General features: G+C 43.6%; 1 protein-coding gene across 5 annotated transcripts in view; it reads left to right on the top strand.

Annotated features, from left to right (window-relative positions):
• The window catches only part of MEI4 (meiotic double-stranded break formation protein 4), a 675,270-nt gene that overhangs the window by 268,120 nt on the left and 388,854 nt on the right, over positions 1-18,296 (top strand). For 2 of the 5 annotated variants that reach the window (XR_013596137.1, XR_013596136.1), the window contains exon 5: positions 14,173-14,435. The exons of 2 other annotated variants lie outside the window; for them this stretch is intronic. The gene's annotated coding sequence lies outside the window, so the exon portion shown is untranslated. The remainder of the gene's footprint in view (positions 1-14,172; positions 14,436-18,296) is intronic. One more of the 5 variants, XR_013596138.1, reaches the window with a different exon arrangement.

The following is an 18,296-nucleotide window of genomic DNA, read 5'->3' on the forward strand; positions in this document are numbered from 1 at the left end:
TGTATGAATATTTTGGTGTATTGAAGAGAACATTCTTATGGTAATATATGTTTATGTTAGTAATATAAAGTTGTTAGAATATTTAAATCTCTTTAATGTTTATTTTTAATTTTCGATTCATGAAAAATGTTGTTCAAATGTTTTGTCATTAACAATATTTATTTTCGGCCATAATAATGTAGTCAGTATTTTGTTTCCGATATTTTGATATGTTTGTGTATTTATATGTTTATTTAAATGTCACAACATTTTGTTTCTGATGCTTTTGTGAATTGGAGGAAAATAGATATTTATAACTAAGATATTTTGGTTATCTGTATTTGTGTTTTTAGTAGTTAATTGTAGGAAGGTGATATTTTTGTGAACAATATTTACTTTACAATATTTTTTTGAATCAATATAATTGCTATCAACATTTGGTAATTGATCCTATTTATAATAAACTTAATAAGAGATCTTTTCATTTTAATCTTCAAATGTTTAGCTGATTTGCCCTTTTTATTTTATCCACCAAACAATTTGTCTCTAGCCTTAAATAGAATAGCACATGCATTTTCTGTGGTTTGCTTATTAAAGTCTATTTTATTCTTTTACAATTCTTCAAGTACTTCATGAGTAAGAAGTAAAGTATGCACGCTCTAAGCACTTAATTGTAAACATATTGTCTCTGAAATACTTATTATAGGTCTTCTTTTTATGTGAGACTTAGGGCCTGATATTGAGTTTGACGGTCCATTTGATTGGCAAACCCATGGTGGAGGTGCGGTGGCAGTCTGGGACCGCCGCACCAGCTGTCTGACCTCCGTATTATGAATACAATGATTAAACCTTCAGAGACCTGCCACAACAACCAGGGATCCACAATCCCGATCAGTGGCATGATGCTCTAGGGAAGCAATATGCTTGGTGGTTCTCCTGTAGCACCGCAAAGCATTTTACAAGTTTCCCCACTGCCAGGCATTTCATAGCGGTGAGCCGTCCATGATAATGTTGGCAGTGGGGAAACAAAGGGGGCACTACAGGGCCCCCTATTGCCCCTTTGCATAGCGATGCATGCCTGTGTGCATGCACCCCCTTTCCTGCGCGGCATGGACTGCACTGTCCATGCCATCTCACAATGAGGAGGCAAATCAACAGCTACATCCAATTCATACACAATGAGAAATTAGCCAATGTGAAGGCAGCATGGCATGAACTGTGTACAACACAACATTTTGTTGGAGCACATGATAACACACATTGCATTAGGACCAACACACCACAATGAACAAGTCCAATGGCAGCTGTCAGGCTCACCGGAGGCCTTCGCAGGGACGAGAGGCAAGAGATATATGAAAAGATCCCAACTCCCCACTACCACCAGCCTGCCCAACAAAGTCAAAGCAGTACTAGTAAATAGGGGGAAGAGGGGACACAAGGGAAGGAGAAGGTGGCGGCAGGTCCAGCACACGTCCCGCACTACCGTAGCACCACTGGGATCTGGAGGAATTCCTATAAATAGAGGGCTGAATCAATAATTGACTATACTAGGTTCAATAGTGTACATAACTGTTGTTCTACGTAATATTCTACCTGATACTCTCCCCTCTTGACAATGAGGATTCGGTAGTAGAGGCCAAGAGGAGCAGAGATGGTCCAAGGAAGATTCCCGGGCCGCTAACAGGATTGAAGATTGCAGGAAGGTGAGGATTCACAGCAGCTCTCCAGACACGGCGGCTTCAGTAGATGCGACGTGCCCGCGCTGGAATCGGAGACCAGGAAATGGCAGGGGTGACCTAGACGAGCAAAGGCCTGGGGAAAACAACTAGAAAGCAAAGCACCAGCACTTCCGATACGTCTTGCTTTATGTGGGCGGGGACTCCGCCCCCACCTCTTCGCCTGCTGCAGCGCTAGATCGGGCACAAGCACAACCATGACAGCAGCAAGGTAACTTCCATTCCATAGCTGTGCAAGCTTCCTTGGTATTGGCATTCTACACCCAAACTCTAACAGACATTCCCAGGACCAATCCATGTCCACTTCGTACATCCTAACTGCATCATATTTCTGCATGCTAGTATCACAATTCTGAAATATCGAAATGAAGATGACATAGTGAAGGTACCTAAAACAGACCAGCACAGAGAGATTAGCTAAGAAAACATACATATGACACAGATTATGTTGTCAGCTTCTAGGGAACACAGTCCAAGTCATTTATAGCTGAACAAAGCTACACTTACAAAACAAACACTTTTCCCCAGATATTTCCAGACCCATATATTCCTAGTATGTAGCAGTAACATGCTCCTCACAACATCACTACATGAGTTCCCTGGTGAGTAGAGGAAGGCTTCACCAGTCTTGTCCAGACATCTGAATCTGGCTTTCAGGACCCAAAAAGCCCACTCCATTGGCTGCTGTGTACTACCATGGACCTCATTGAAGCAGACTTCCCCTGGCGTTGTAGGATTCCTCAGAAGTTCCAACAACTGTGGCCAGTTGGGATACGCTGAGTGTCATAGCTGGAAGTTAGACAGAAGTGCAACATTGAGTTGCTCACTTTTAGAACATTTTACCTCACTTTACAAACACAAACTTAGGGCAGATCAAACTTACCTACAAGCCTGGTCCTCTCCGCTGGTAGACGTGACATCAGCTGAGGTATTGTGCTTTCCCTCAGTGTAATTCGTCCTTTCGTACAAAGCCGTAATCACGCCGTGGCAACACAGTGCAGACAATAGAACAAACGCTGCATTAGCACGCAAGTTGTAACAACAACTTGCTTTTATGGAGGCCCATTGGTGGAATGGTGTTGGATTTAAAGTTCAACATCTTTCCTACTGTTGCACAGACTGGAGCTGGAATAGTAAATTAAACTATTCCAACATCCAGCACCCCCCTTAGGCAAGTCATTGAAACAACTTGCGCTCTGAACAAATGCGCCCTAAAGATGCAGTAGTACAAAAGACGGTGTTCGGAATGCATGCATCCTAAACGCATGTGGAATACTGTCATACATTCATTCCGCATTATGAAGGAATCATGTGCCGATCCTGGGAACCGGGTACAGCTGTTTGAGATGTGCAATTCCGGTAAGCAGACAACATGCATGTTGATAGAATGTAAGTGCTTCCTGTTCAGGTAAACTTGCTCGCTAGCTTGTGGTGGTACTAGGGCAATATGGGTGCCATCAATGTATCAGATTACATGAGGAATGTGACCATAGAAATCTGCCTTCACAGTAGCTAAATCCTCCCATCTGGCAAACTGAATGTAGCTGGTCACGTATATCACGTGTAGCACCTCTATGAGTACCCGGCTGAACATAGGTTGTGATATTCCACCTGAAATAGCAACAGTGAATTGAAATGAGCCTGTGGCCCAAAAATGCAAATCAGACATGAGTTTAACCACTGGTGGCATTGATGTAGCATTATTGACGTGTGGTTGGAGGTCAGGCTCCAACTGATGACATAAATCCAGGATTGTTTGCTGATTCAAACAGAAATTCTGGATGACAATTCTGGATGTGTAGATCTGACATGGGTGGTAGTGAATGGCATCTCCTCCCTCTCCCATGATACCTATTTGAGGAGTGACACAAAAATTTATTTTGGGCACTGTGTGCAGAGTAACATATGTGAAGAGTAAGGCAAACGTCAATGCTTCATGGAGCAGTATACATTTCACATCATCATTGTAAAAGTTTGAACATCCACCTGTCATCCTAAAAGTGGCCTTCACATGTCCGTAAGAGAACTATGCACGTCATCAATTCAGAAATTGTAAATTGCCACTATAATGAGGGTAGAATAACATTTCATGTGAAATACCTTCTGTCGCAGTGTACAGTGTGCTGTGCACATTTTGCCTATGTGCACAGTAATTCACTACACAGGTGTAGTTTTGTACTGACATGACATAGGAACAGAGCATTTCAAATGTAAACATGTTTACCCTTATTTGTAGTGGTGGTGATGCACTTAACTGTCACCGACGCAGTTTTCCCAACCGCTAACATTGCGGATGCCTGACCTTGCTAAAGGAACATGTCAAACTTACACCACCGGTGTTAGTTGACTATGCAGTGGGCGGTCGCATGCACAGCGGTCACAGCCATAGGCTAACATTGGGGATAGTGATGGTCACAGCCTAATGGCTGTGTGCGCCAATTCTGATGACCGTGTTCGTGGTTTACATGTACGCGGCAGTAAGAAATAAATCTATTGACTCCTGATACTGCTGCTATCAACACCTCCTCCATTTTTGCTGCTGTTTGCCACCTCTGGGAGCAATCATGGCACGCACTACAGGGTAGAGGGCCCGTCCCTTCACTCCAGAGGAGCTAGATGCCCTGGTGGACGAAGTTCTTCCCATGTATGCCAAGCTCTATGCCTCACCAGAGGAACAGGTATGTTTCTCAAATACCTGTTTAACTCAATTTCATTGCTTCCTTTCCCCATAGGCCACAATGTGCCTGTGAGTGCCAAAGTGTAAGCATGATGTTGGTCATGATTCTGGTCCACAGAGCCACCTGAGCTAATGGCACCGTCTCATAAATATTGCTCGCGTAAATGGGCTTGGATCACCCCCACTTTCTTTGTACGGGTCTTAAATTTTAGTAGATCGACTCTTGAAGCCTGTCCAACATCGCCTAATATACCGAATAAGGGGTGGATCAATCATGCCTTAGATACCTTAGCACCACTCAAACCTGTCACTAGCAAGCGGTCCAAACCCTCTGCACTCTGGTCTTCAGAAGCCCTTTAAGAAACTAAGATCTTGCAAAAATAGGAACGCGTGTGGCACAAAGAGTACAGTGTAAAGCATAAACGCATTTACCTTGCAGCTTTAAAGAAGTACCTCAAAGCTCTCAGGCATGCCTGTGCAAATCACTATGCCCTTCTAATTGAAAACTCGAAAAAACCCAATCAGGGAACTTTTCCAAGTAATATAGGGGCAGATGTATCAAGCGTTGTTTTTGTCGCAAACGCTGCGAATCGCAAAATAGCAGCGTTTGCGACAAAAAAAACGGGAAATGGTATGTATCATGCAAAAAACCTCGCAATGTTAAGGAATCGCAAATTTTGCGATTCCTTAATATTGCGTAAGCATTTAAGAAATCGCAAATTGCGATTTCTTAAATGCTATGTATTAAGCATTTCAGTTTTGCGAATTTAGGCTAAGAAATCGCAAATTACCACCAACTTGTAGTTGGTGGTAATTTGCGAATTCTTTTACAAATGCACTTTTTGCAATTTGTAAAGGTGCCATGTAACGCTCATATATGCTCTTAGGGCATGTATGTGCGCCATATGCGCACACATGTCAATTTCAGGGATGCAGCAGGGTGTCCTTGAGACACCCCTGCACCCTTGAAATAATTTTCAATTTGCGATTAGCAAATTGCGAATCGCAAATTGAGAATTATTTCACATTCATTCTTATGGGCCTCCTGGCCCATAGAAATGAATGGGAAATTATTCCTTAATTGCGATTAGCAATTTGCTAATCGCAATTAAGGAATTTTATGAAATCGCAAAAAAATAGCGAATTCCTACATACATACCATTTTGCAATTCTCAAATAGCGATTCCTTAAAAATCGCTATTTGAGAATCGCAAAAGTGTATCTTGATACATCTGGCCCTAATTCTCTAACCTCCTTAGAACGAACCACCACAGAAATTCCCCCATCTACTGACTGCTGTGACCAAATTGCTTTATCCTTTTTGGATAAAGTGAGCAACATTTATATTTCCTTCCCCGAGAGTGCAAGGACGTTTAAAATGGATTTTGCCCCTTGCACGATGATTAATGCCGCGGGTAAGCTTCATAATATGAAACTTATTGCAGAGACTGATACGTCCAGCCATATGCTTAAAATCAAATCTGGTCCCCCTGGAACAAGACACTGCTGCTATTGTACCTCTGCTAACTAAGCTCCTGAATTTGTCGGTCTGTATGGGCTTAGTCCCGAAAGAGTGGAAGCATGCTATGATCATCCCTCTACACAAAAAGCCGAATCTCGATCCACTAATACCTGAAAACTTAAGACCTATCTGGCTATTACCCTACTTTTCTAAAATTGCGGAGAAGTTTGTCAACCAGCAATTAATGCAGTTTGTAGAGGAATCTGAAATCCATGTGACACAATCTGGAATCAGACCCTTCTTTAGAACCGAATCTGCCCTACTTCATTCGACAGACTCAATATGTAAAATTGCTGATGAAGGCTAAATGGCAGCTATAATCATGCTTGACATAAGTGCCGCTTTTGACTGGTCTCTCCTGGCTTGCTACTTTACAGACTACATCAGGCTGGGATAGGGTGCATGGTACTGGGCTGGCTATCGAGTTTTTGAGAGGATCGTACCTTTCAAACTACTCTTCAACCAAATGTCTCATCCACCCAACACCGGAAACGGGGTTCTGCAGGCCTCAGCACTGAGCCCAACCTTTTTCAACCTGTATATGCCACCACTGACAGACCTGTATTATATTCGGATGATACACAGCTGATCCTCATTCTGGCCCAGGACAACGGGAAAGCGGCAGAGGATTTTAAGCTCTGCCTGGAGGACATGGCAAATTGGATGAAACACAGCTGCCTTAGGCTTAATGCTAGTAAAACATATATCTTAGTGGTAGGAAAACAACCTTCCATTTGGTCATAGAGTTGGTGGCCTAGTATGCTAGGGTCTCCACCTCCCCAGAGCCACGAAGTGAAAACCCTTGGAATCTGGTTTGACTCCGTACTTTCTTTCTCTGACCAGATTTTCACCCTAAAGGTACCTGCTATGGGATTCTAAAAATGCTGAAAATAATTATTAGGCGTATCCCGGTCACTGCTGAAAAGTCAGTAGTCCAGGCTCTAGTTACTTTCAGATTGGACTATTGTAACGTTCTATAGCTGGGGGCACCGAAGAAGACCGTATTTATGCTCCAATGGGTGCAAAAAGCAGCAGTTCGCATGCTGTTGAATATCCCCAGATTTTATCTGACTGGTAATGCCCTGGAGACTCCCCGATGGCTTCCTATTGAGGAGAGGATCTCCTTTAAAGCCTAGTGCAATGTCCACATACTATTGCAGGGTAAGGGCCCGAAATATCCCGCCCCATGATACACTCCTACTACCCTACACACTGTCTGAGATGGGCCGGAGCTGGCTTGGTCTGCATTCCAAAATTCAACAGAAAACGCTTTGGGGGTACCTGGGTATTTCCTTTTGATACCTGGCAGCCAAGCTGTGGAATTATTTACCTCTGCACCTAAGACAGGAGACTTCAGAATCAAACTTTATAAAACAGCTTAAAACTTGGCTGTTTAGGAAAAACCTTCTCCCTTAGTTTTTTACTGCCTCGATTGGAATCCAGAGCGGGGATACTCCGTAATGGAGTAAACATTGCGCTTTATAAGCTACTATAGCATAACATAACATAGACTTCACATCATGAGCTATGTCTGTATACAGTTATAAACTTTTGAGGTAGATGTTAGCTAAGTGTACCATCCCGCTGATCACTCTGCCCACATTAGACTTTGTAAAACAGTTGTCTGGGAGGTAGCTGTACCTCACAGACCCCTTCAGAGTGCAATACATATGAAATGTGCAGAAGTTTCACTTTTCTGTTTTGCATTGGTGGAAATGTAAGGTCCATGTGGGATAAGTAGCCTCAGCCTGCAGAGAGCAAGACCTGACATTGATATGTGGGCAGTCTAGGCCATGGCCTAGCCTGGGCCATAGTTACTGTGGCAGGAGAACTGATGCACAGAGTAATGTCCCTGTAGATCTGCTGATCCATGGATGTTCTCAGAAAGAGTTATCTGTCCCACTAGTAGTCCTGAAAGCTGTTACATGAGTAATATGAGTCATGGTGACTGAGGTGATACCCTGGACTGATACTTCTTTTCATTGACCCACAGTGTCAATGTGTGTGTGGGAAGGATTGGCAGAAAAAGAAGAGTGGAGGCTGATTGTATTTCTTAATGATGAATTTGTTTATGATCTGTATGACATACATTGATGACACTATGTTTCTTCCCTTAATTAAGCATTCATGAGTTGTCTTTGTTGACTCTCAAAAGGTAATAATCATCAGTAAGTAAAAGTATTACCTGCAGTACTAGTAAAAAAATAGAAACAATACCCAGTGGATGGTGGATTCTGGGTTTAAATAATGTACACTTTGTGAAGAAGGGAAAGAGAAAAAAAAATATGCCCTTGCACCTCTGTTTTCTCTTGGTAGGTAATGTGGGTTCTGGATGTATTACACTTTGAAATAAGGGCTTGTCAGAGTTTCCTCCCACTCATTCCATTTCTCATGAGGACTTTGCCTGACGAAGAAGAAGAAGAGAAAGGAAAATAAAATATGTATGTTTGCCTCAGAGCAACACACCACCAGCAAAAGCGCCTTAATTGCCCACTTCAGAACCAGTTGTGTGACAAGTGGAAAGCGACGAAGGGCAATGGGCTGCCACCAAAGATTTTCTACCGTATGGGTCTGAGCAGACTCGAAAATAGGACTGCCTACAGAGCAATTGTGAGCTGTAATCTAAAAGTTGAAACATAGAAATATAAAAATTGGAACATCAATAAAAAGGCACCGCCCACTGGAGGGATATATTGGCCAGTGTTTGGCAGGCCACAAGTTCCAGCATGCAATTCAAGGACCCATCTGATTGTCCACTAGGGGGCAAAAACGATAAATTGATGCAATTGTTCTGTGGTCTCGATCAGTGTAAAGGATTGCTAAGGCATCACCTTTGAAAAAGGTCACTTCAACCGAAACGCATCAGGACTGCTGTTTCTGTTCAATAAATAAAAGGTAGAGAATGCCATTTCACAAGTGGGGCTCATTCTTCCCAAATGGGGAGAATTTGTTTGATGTCTAGCGGCTTGGTTTTGCCGCAGAGCAACGCACCACCAGCAAGAGCACCTTAATTGCCCACTTCAGAACCAGTTGTGTTACACTTGGAAAGCGATATTGGGCAATGGGCTGCTGCCAATGATTTTCTACGGTGTGGGTCCGAGCAGGCAAGAAAATAGGACTGCCTACGGAACAATTGTGAGCTGTAATCTAAAAGTTGAAACATAGAAATATAAAAATCGGAACGGCAATAAAATGGCACTGCCCACTGGAGGGATATAATGGACACTGTTTGAGAAGACAGCTGTAGGGGTTATGTTAAGTGCAGATAGAAGGCGCTCTACCTATGGTAAACGTTACGTTTCGTAGGAAATTGGTGTCTGTGGCGTGGTGCGTGAAGAGCGAACGGAATAACCCTAACCGTTCAGAGAAAATCACAGACCTTCATAGACAAACAGAAGCAATGCTCTCGCAACCACAAGGCAGTGTAAACAGCATATAAACAGTAATAACAATACGGTAGAAAGCAACAGCAGATCTTATATTTTCAAAATTTCCAAAGACGTTTATTGGATCCACATTCAGCCGACACATGTTTCGTCGTGTTCAGAAGTGGAGTCAACACGACTCTTCAGGGCTGACAAAAAATAAAAACAATATATGTATAGGACACTTAGTTTACAGTACACTTTTGTGCAGAATTCAGTGTTCCAGGTGCGCACGGTAGTGACTGTGAAATTCCATCCACGAGTATTACGTGTCTAGTGTTCAACTTTGTGACTATAAGAACAATAAACAACAAACCCGTGCACATCTGCATGCCTATATCGTGATGACGGTGCAGTCAATGCGTGAGAAAACACAAACAAACATAACTAAATGTTTATTTGTTAGTGATTCAGGGAATCACGTCACCTATATTGTCATGCTCACATAGATCTGTATCTGAGAAGGGATCAGGATAAAAGCATTTATTTCGCTCCAATAAATAGGGTGTATTGTGCTCAGTGTTGAGTGAAGGGTCTAAGTGCAACGGCGGTCTCATGCACATTGGATATATCTCTATTATCCATAACCGCATACCTGGTAAATAGACCCAGGCATCTATGGGTCGATGCCAGACGTTGGTATAGTCGAGCGTTGAGTCTATTGACACAAGAGTGAGAGACTACAGTTATAAAAAGAGAACTGGGAGGAAAAACTAAAAGCGGGCACGTGACTGTGTTTACAGGGTGCCTGTATAGGTATCGTTCACTCTCGCTTACCCTGTCTAAGGATTGATGGGTAGTCAAAGTTTGAAAGATCCAAAGAAACTTAATTCCGGGTTCGGAATACGATCACTTTTTTCGGACGTGGGCGCTCACTGAGGCGCATTGAAAAACAAGACAAAGAGACTATAGGGAAATGGGGAAAGTGTAACAGACTATAAGCTTACGTAAGATAGAAAACAGTGGAAATGCCAAATTAGGTACAGAAGAAACAATAATAGAAACCAACTCGAAATGTAAATTAACATACCTAAACACAGACTTTGCCTGACGAAGAAGAAGAAGAGAAAGGAAAATAAAATATGTATGTTTGCCTCAGAGCAACACACCACCAGCAAAAGCGCCTTAATTGCCCACTTCAGAACCAGTTGTGTGACAAGTGGAAAGCGACGAAGGGCAATGGGCTGCCACCAAAGATTTTCTACCGTATGGGTCTGAGCAGACTCGAAAATAGGACTGCCTACAGAGCAATTGTGAGCTGTAATCTAAAAGTTGAAACATAGAAATATAAAAATTGGAACATCAATAAAAAGGCACCGCCCACTGGAGGGATATATTGGCCAGTGTTTGGCAGGCCACAAGTTCCAGCATGCAATTCAAGGACCCATCTGATTGTCCACTAGGGGGCAAAAACGATAAATTGATGCAATTGTTCTGTGGTCTCGATCAGTGTAAAGGATTGCTAAGGCATCACCTTTGAAAAAGGTCACTTCAACCGAAACGCATCAGGACTGCTGTTTCTGTTCAATAAATAAAAGGTAGAGAATGCCATTTCACAAGTGGGGCTCATTCTTCCCAAATGGGGAGAATTTGTTTGATGTCTAGCGGCTTGGTTTTGCCGCAGAGCAACGCACCACCAGCAAGAGCACCTTAATTGCCCACTTCAGAACCAGTTGTGTTACACTTGGAAAGCGATATTGGGCAATGGGCTGCTGCCAATGATTTTCTACGGTGTGGGTCCGAGCAGGCAAGAAAATAGGACTGCCTACGGAACAATTGTGAGCTGTAATCTAAAAGTTGAAACATAGAAATATAAAAATCGGAACGGCAATAAAATGGCACTGCCCACTGGAGGGATATAATGGACACTGTTTGGCAGGCCACAAGTTCTAGCATACAATTGAAGGAACCAGTGAGGTGTCCACCAGGAGGCAAAAACTATAAATTGATGCAATTGTTATGTGGTCACGATCACTGTAAAGGATTGCCAAGGCCTCACCTTTGAAAAAGGTAATTTCGACCAAAATGCTTGAGCACTGCTGTTGCTATTCAAAAAATAAAAGGTAGAGCATGCCATTTCGCCAGTGCAGCTCGTTCTTCCAAATTGGGAGAATTTGTTTGATGTCTTGCAGCTTGGTTCTGCCACAGAGCAACCTACCACCAGCAAGAGCGCCATAATTTACCACTTCAGAGCCAGTTATGTGACTCGTGAAAAGAGATAAAGGACAATGGGCTGCCACCGAAGATTTTCTATGGTATGTTTCCAAGTAGGTTCGAAAATTGAACTGCCTACTGAGCAATGGTGAGCTGTAATCTCAAAGTTGAATCATATAAATATAAAAATGGGAATGCCAATAAAATGGCATCGCCAGCATGAGGGATATAATGGACACTGTTTGGTTGCCCACAAGTTCCAGCATGCAATTCAAGGACCCTTCGTGGTGTCCACTAAGGGCCAAAAACTATAAATTAATGCAATTGTTCTGTGTTCATGATCAGTGTAAAGTACTGCCAAGGCCTCACTTTTGAAAAAGGTCACTTTAATCAAAACGAATCAAGACTGCCGTTGCTATTCAATATATAAAAGATAGAGAATGCTATTTCGATAGTGCGGCTCTTTCTTTCCAAATGGGGAGAGTTGGTTTGATGTCTAGAGGCCTGGTTCTGCCGCAGAGCAACGCTACTCCAGCAACAGCGCCTTAATTGCCCATTTCAGAACCAGTTGTTTGACTATTGGAAAGCAATAAAGGGCAATGGGCTGCCCCCTGAAGATTTTCTACGGTATGGGTCCGAGCAGCCTTGAGAATAGGACTTCCTACGGAGCAATGGTGAGCTGTAATCTAAAACTTGAAACAGAAATATAAAAATTGGAACTGCAATAAAATGGCACTGCCCATTGGAGGGATATAATGGACACTGTTTGGCGGACCACATTTTCCAGCATGCAATTCAAAGACCCATCAGGGTGTCTAGTAGGAGGCTAAAATTATATAAATTGATGCAATTATTCTGTGGTCGCGATCAGTGATAAGGATTGCCAATGCCTCACCTTTGAAAAAGGTCACTTTGACCAAAACGTGTTGCTGTTCAATAAATACAAGGTACAGACTGCCAGTTCACAAGTGCGGCTCTTTCTTTCCAAATGGGGAGACATTGTTTGATGTCTGGCGACTTGGTTCTGCCGCAGAGCAATGCACCACCAGCAAGAGCGCCTTAATTTCCCACTTCAGAACCAGTTGTGTGACTCGTGGGAAGCAATAAAGGGTAATGGGCTGCCGCCAAAGATTTTCTATGGTATGGGTCCAAGCAGGACTGCTTATGGAGCTATGGTGATCTGCAATCTAAAAGTGGAAACATAGAAATAAAAAAATTGTAACAGCAATAAAATGGCAGCGCCCACTGGAGGGATATAAAGGACACTGTTTGGCGGACCACAAGTTCCAGCATGCAACTCAAAGATCCATTGAGGTGTCAACTAGGAGGCAAAAACTCTACATGAATGCAATTGTCCTGTGGTCAGATCAGTGTAAAGGATTGCCAAGTCCTCACCTCTAAAAAGGTCACTTCGACCAAAAAGCGTCAGGACTGCCGTTGCGGTTCAATAAATAAAAGGTACAGACCCCCACACAAGTGCAGCTCTTTCTTTCCAAATGGGGAAAGGGGAAATTATACACAGGAAGTAATAAGAGCCAGGGCAGTGAAAGGGAGAAAAATAATAATAGTTAATATTCCCACCCAGCTGCGCGAACCCTCACGTATCCTGACCTGACCTCCCTTATCACTGTCTTTCCCTCTTCTGAAATCACATGACCCTCATCTGCCGCAACTCTCCTGAGTCACGGCAGCTTGTGGCTTCCTCCATGGGGGACCATACCTCCTTCCTCCACTCATCTGGTGTCCCGTCGGGGTTGGCGTTCTACTGTACCCTGATGGAGTGGTGCTCAAGCATTCTGTTTTCCAATCTCTCACATTCTGCTCCACACTCTTTTGCTTCCGGCACCAACCTCGTCTTTCCGGCGGTGAGTCCTTTCCTCCCTCTGTTCCTCCTTCAGATTGTTTCTCCTGAGTCTTGTCTCCTCCCCACAGTTGACAACACGGGCAGTCCTTTCTTAGTGTCGAAACCCCCTCTCTAATTCTAGTCTCTCCTTCATTTTCATAGGTCAGACGCAGAAAGTAGGAAGACAACTATGGAATATAAGGTAGATATGGGGGGTTTGTGGGCAGTCCAAAGGGGTTTTCCTACAGTGTGTCTGTCACTTATGACTGATCCCTTACTCACACAGGTCTGTTGATACTTTTCTAATAGTGTTGCCTTCATTGTACAGGCCTGTTGCACATCTGAGACATGAATATCGTAGATAGTGTGTTACTTGAGAGAGGAAGCTGTCAGTGGCACACATACCAGCCCTTACCATATGACCTTAGTCTTAGGATGTTGTGTATACTATAGCACTTGCCTTTATGGACCATAAGCATGTATGCTATGGGCCTGGCAGTAAAATGCACAGGTAGTGTATTCTTCAGAAGGTCCTAATTGTGTGCTATGTGTCATGGTACCTCACATCACATTCCATGTAGGAAAGCCTTGGCCTACATGATGTTATTGGGCTGCCTCAGACAGTGCAGGTCATGCCCAGCGTTAAGGTTAGTCATCACATGACCACAAATGTATTTATCCATACTTTAGTTGTTCTTAGCATGTGATATTGACACATGTATTGTGTTGACGTTCGGTGAATGTTTGTGCTAGTTGTAAAACAATGTGTACCAACCATACAGATATCCTTAAACTTCCACTTAAAATCCGATTCCACATCTGTTGCATCTATACAGGTCAACGCCCATCAGAAGAAGAAGGCCATTTGGAGAGCCATCGTCCAGAAGGTGCGGATCCTGGGATCTGTAACAAGCGTAGTACCCCCATCAGAAAGAGGTGCAGTGCTAGACCCGGAAGATCATGGAGGTCCAGCTGGGGAAGTCCTCCCGAAGTGAAATTGGTGCGCGCCGGACCCTGACCCCACTGATGGCCCTCATACTGGCGATGACCTACCTGGACCTTGATGGGCAATTGAGAGCCCAATTGCAGCGAAAAGTAGGTGAGTCCTGGGCAGAGTCATACATGTCATATTGTCAACTGTGAGTGTTACAGACAGTGTTACATTTCGCCAACCATATTGGTAGTGGGCCATCTACCACACACAAGATGAGTGTGGTAGTAGGTGCATGCTGCTGTGCTGTGCCATTTGTCTTTCTGAACTGGAAAACAGCAGAATTCTTCCACATCCAATTCTCTCCTTTTGAGCAGACACCTGGCTGAGTGAAGTGAGCAATCATCTCACGTTCTCAGTAAACCTGGTTGGCAATTGTACCACACAGGCAACTATCCTTTCTTTTGTGAGGAGTGAATTACCCTCACTACTATCTCTCATGTAGTGGTGACCCTACTACATGTGACATGACATAGAGTTCATAGTACATGCAGTGACTGTACAACAGTTCTCATTGGTAAGTACTGGTAATACAGTGAAATGAGATTGCAAACATTACTGTTGCCATCAGCATTAGTGCCTACAAGTTGGGCAGTGTGCATTTGCTAGTTAATGGTTCATCTGCAATAGTGTTTTAATACACCCATCAACTGACTGGTAACATGCATGAGGTAGAGAGATCTAGAGCTGTGGGTATCATATGTGAGTGTCTACAGTGATCCTTAGAAGGCAATCTGAGTATGCAATACCACAGAGTGATACGATGTGCCTGCCAACTGGGACTCTAGTGATCCCACATCTTCATGTTATAGATGTTCAAGGACACCCAAAACCATCAATGGTTTATTGGCTTTCGGATATACAATATATGACTCGCATCATCACCTACACCAAGTAGGATTGGGGATGTTCATATGGCTATATGGAGTCTTGCGCTGTGTGAATTCAGAGTTTCTCATTAATGTTTGGACCTCAATTTTTTCAGGGAATTTTATCTGCGAAATATGATACATATTTAGACTACATGTGTACAGTTGTCATTTGACTATTCAGGTAGTGGACATATGATGTAATTCGGAGTGCGAAGTGTCATCAGTGTGTAATGAGTATTTGCATGTGAAATGATGTCTGCCTCAACAATAATTGATGGTACATTGTTGTTCAATCTGACCTTCATGATATCATGACTGTATGAGTAGTAGTTAGATTTGTAATATTCTATGCGTTGTGTGAGCATGGTGTAAATCTCACACTTAAATCCATCCTATTTGGCTGCATCTCTTTACAATGGTGATCAACTATTCTAGTATGAACATAAGGATGGAGTGTAGAGAATCCCATCATTGCATTTGGGTCTGTCTGGGGTTATGAGTGGCCCAACTGTTTGCAGGTCATATAGCATGCATGCATGTGCTCATGCTAAATTTGAAGCCTATGGGGTGAAGCCTGAAGATGGTATGATATGTGGACTTCTTCAATGTTTTCAGTGGATTTGTGATAGTCAGGTGTGGAAACACATTTGTAATAAACCCATGTTACATGTCAGTTCAGACACATCCAGGGCAATCGGAGGAGAAGGGGCCAACGTCAGTGGGGACACAGCTGTTTATGGTGATTCTGGATGTGAGACATCAGACACAGAGTGACCCAGAGACCAGGAAGGTGCAAGGAGTGCCCTGGAGAACATTAGCACAAGCTCATCATCATCTGAGTGGTGGTGGACCCGACAAGATTAGTTCTAACATCATCCTTATCCGCCACCCTCAGTTCCAACGCCACCCTCCCTGTTTTCCCCCAACAAGTTGGCTGTTGCCATTCCACTAAGAGGAGAGCTGTCTCCTTTGCTCCAAGAATCTCTGGCCTTGTTAGACCCCCTACCCTGAGTGAGGAGTTTATTGACCTCCTGTGGAGCATCTTTGTAGGTCAGACAGCAGTCTTGAATGCCATCCAGGAGCAAGGCAACAAGCTGACCCAAATGGTTGCCTAGCTGGAAGACATTCACACTGCCATGTCTGCCCTACAGAGATCTTTCAGGCCTCTGGCCTTCTCCCTCATGGCAGCCCTGTACCCATCTCAACCTTCTACCCCTCCTCCTGCCCCTTCTCCATTTAAACTCCATATTCCCATTCCTAACGCAAGCACACACTCACCTAAGCATGCACAAACTTAATCAGACACAAGCACCACACACAAACGCGAAACATCCTAACAATGAAAACATACCGGCACATGCATCCCTCACCACCCCCACCATGCCCCCAGGCTCCATAGCAACATGTGCAGAACCCCTCACAGACACACCCATACCAGTAGACAGCACAGCAACACACACTGACCCCTCCACAGACACAACCACTTCCACTGACACCACAGTAACAGTCACGGAGCCCTCCATTACACCCAGCCCATCCACATCACTCCCACCAAAAACCCATAAACGCTCACAATCACCCACGCAAAAGACACAAGCGAAACACACAGTACAGACAGCAGACCTAGTTCAGACTTCCACTCCCTCTTCCTTGCAACCTAAACTCCATCCTGAAAACCCTACCTGTTTTCCCTGTGGGGAAGTATCCATTTGAAACCTGATTCCCCTCCCAAACTTCCTAAAATGTCTCCCAGACCCAAACCCATCACTTCCACTTCCCACTCCACCTCTGAAAAACAGCATCCCCACCCCCTGAACCCAGCCCACAAAAGAAAACACACAAAAGAAAACTACTAAAGCTAAACCTGACCCAAAACCCCCCAAACCCAATAAGCCCCCTTTCAAGAACAAACCCACCCCTCCGTCAACCTCTGCCCCCCTTTACAAGTAGCATTTTCAAGGTGCTGGTGAGGAAGTTCACTGGCAGTGTTAGTAAGGGCAAGCCTTGTGCTTTGCCATTGAGTGATAACATGGACTGCCCTTGGCCTTTGTTTATACTCTTGTTGTGACATAAGTTCATTAAAATCTTTTTATAGCTTTGAAGACAATGGTCCTGCCATTAAGTTTTTGAATATTTGATGTTCTTGAAAGTTAGTGATGTGTTACTACAGTTGAATTTGTTTCATCCCTGATTGCTGATCCAGTTGAATTGGTTAGTATGTTGTGATGTTGGAGCTAATGCTGGAATTAAACAGGACAAGGGGAAATATTGGATGGATGTCTATGTGAGATGACATCCAAATGGGAAAGACATTGATTGTGTTATATGGTAAGTATTTCAGCTTGTCCTGGCCACTGGCAACGTCATTTAGCTTGCACTTCTCCCTATGATGTACGTTAGATACGTGTTAGGTGTGTTGAAGTTAGATATTTGTGTATCCACACCTTTGTGTTGTTCTGCATGGACATGGGTCCATTTTGTAGTGTGTACTCTACAGCTACTTCATCTAGATGCGTTCCATATCTTGTTTGCTTTCACAAGTTTCACTTACCCATTGTCTACACATGCATGGCACTTGGTTATCCTATGCGTTGCCCCTGATATTCTTCAGTTCCCTAGTCCAGTTCACATGGAGTGTGTCAGGCATGACCAATATGCACTATGCCCCAGGGCCCTAGCCTTTCAGGGTTCCCCTGATAGAGGCATAGCGGTCCTGCAGATAGTTTCCATTGTGTCCTTAGAATGGTTCTCACTCTGAATCTATGTAATCCCACTGACTGACATTGCCATTTTAATGTGGGTGATTTGTGAGTCCAATACAGAGTTGTAGCAGAGAAGGTGTGTTTCAGTTTAATGACGCATCCAAACAGATATTTCTATGACATCAAAACAGGACCTGGGATGTGTGCCATGTGAGTGTGTCACATTCACTGTAGCATCTTGGTTAGAGTTGGAGTGAGAGAATCTTGTGGTAGTTATAGTCACTTCAGTCTCACTTTACCAACACTTGAGAAATGGTAAGCTGCATGGCAAGTGAAGATCAGTAGTAGCATGGCATGCAAGTGATAAAGGGCAAAAGAAGTGTTTGACAGACCTT

Source organism: Lissotriton helveticus, chromosome 6 (assembly GCF_964261635.1).
Source record: "Lissotriton helveticus chromosome 6, aLisHel1.1, whole genome shotgun sequence".
Taxonomy (NCBI): Eukaryota; Metazoa; Chordata; class Amphibia; order Caudata; family Salamandridae; genus Lissotriton; species Lissotriton helveticus.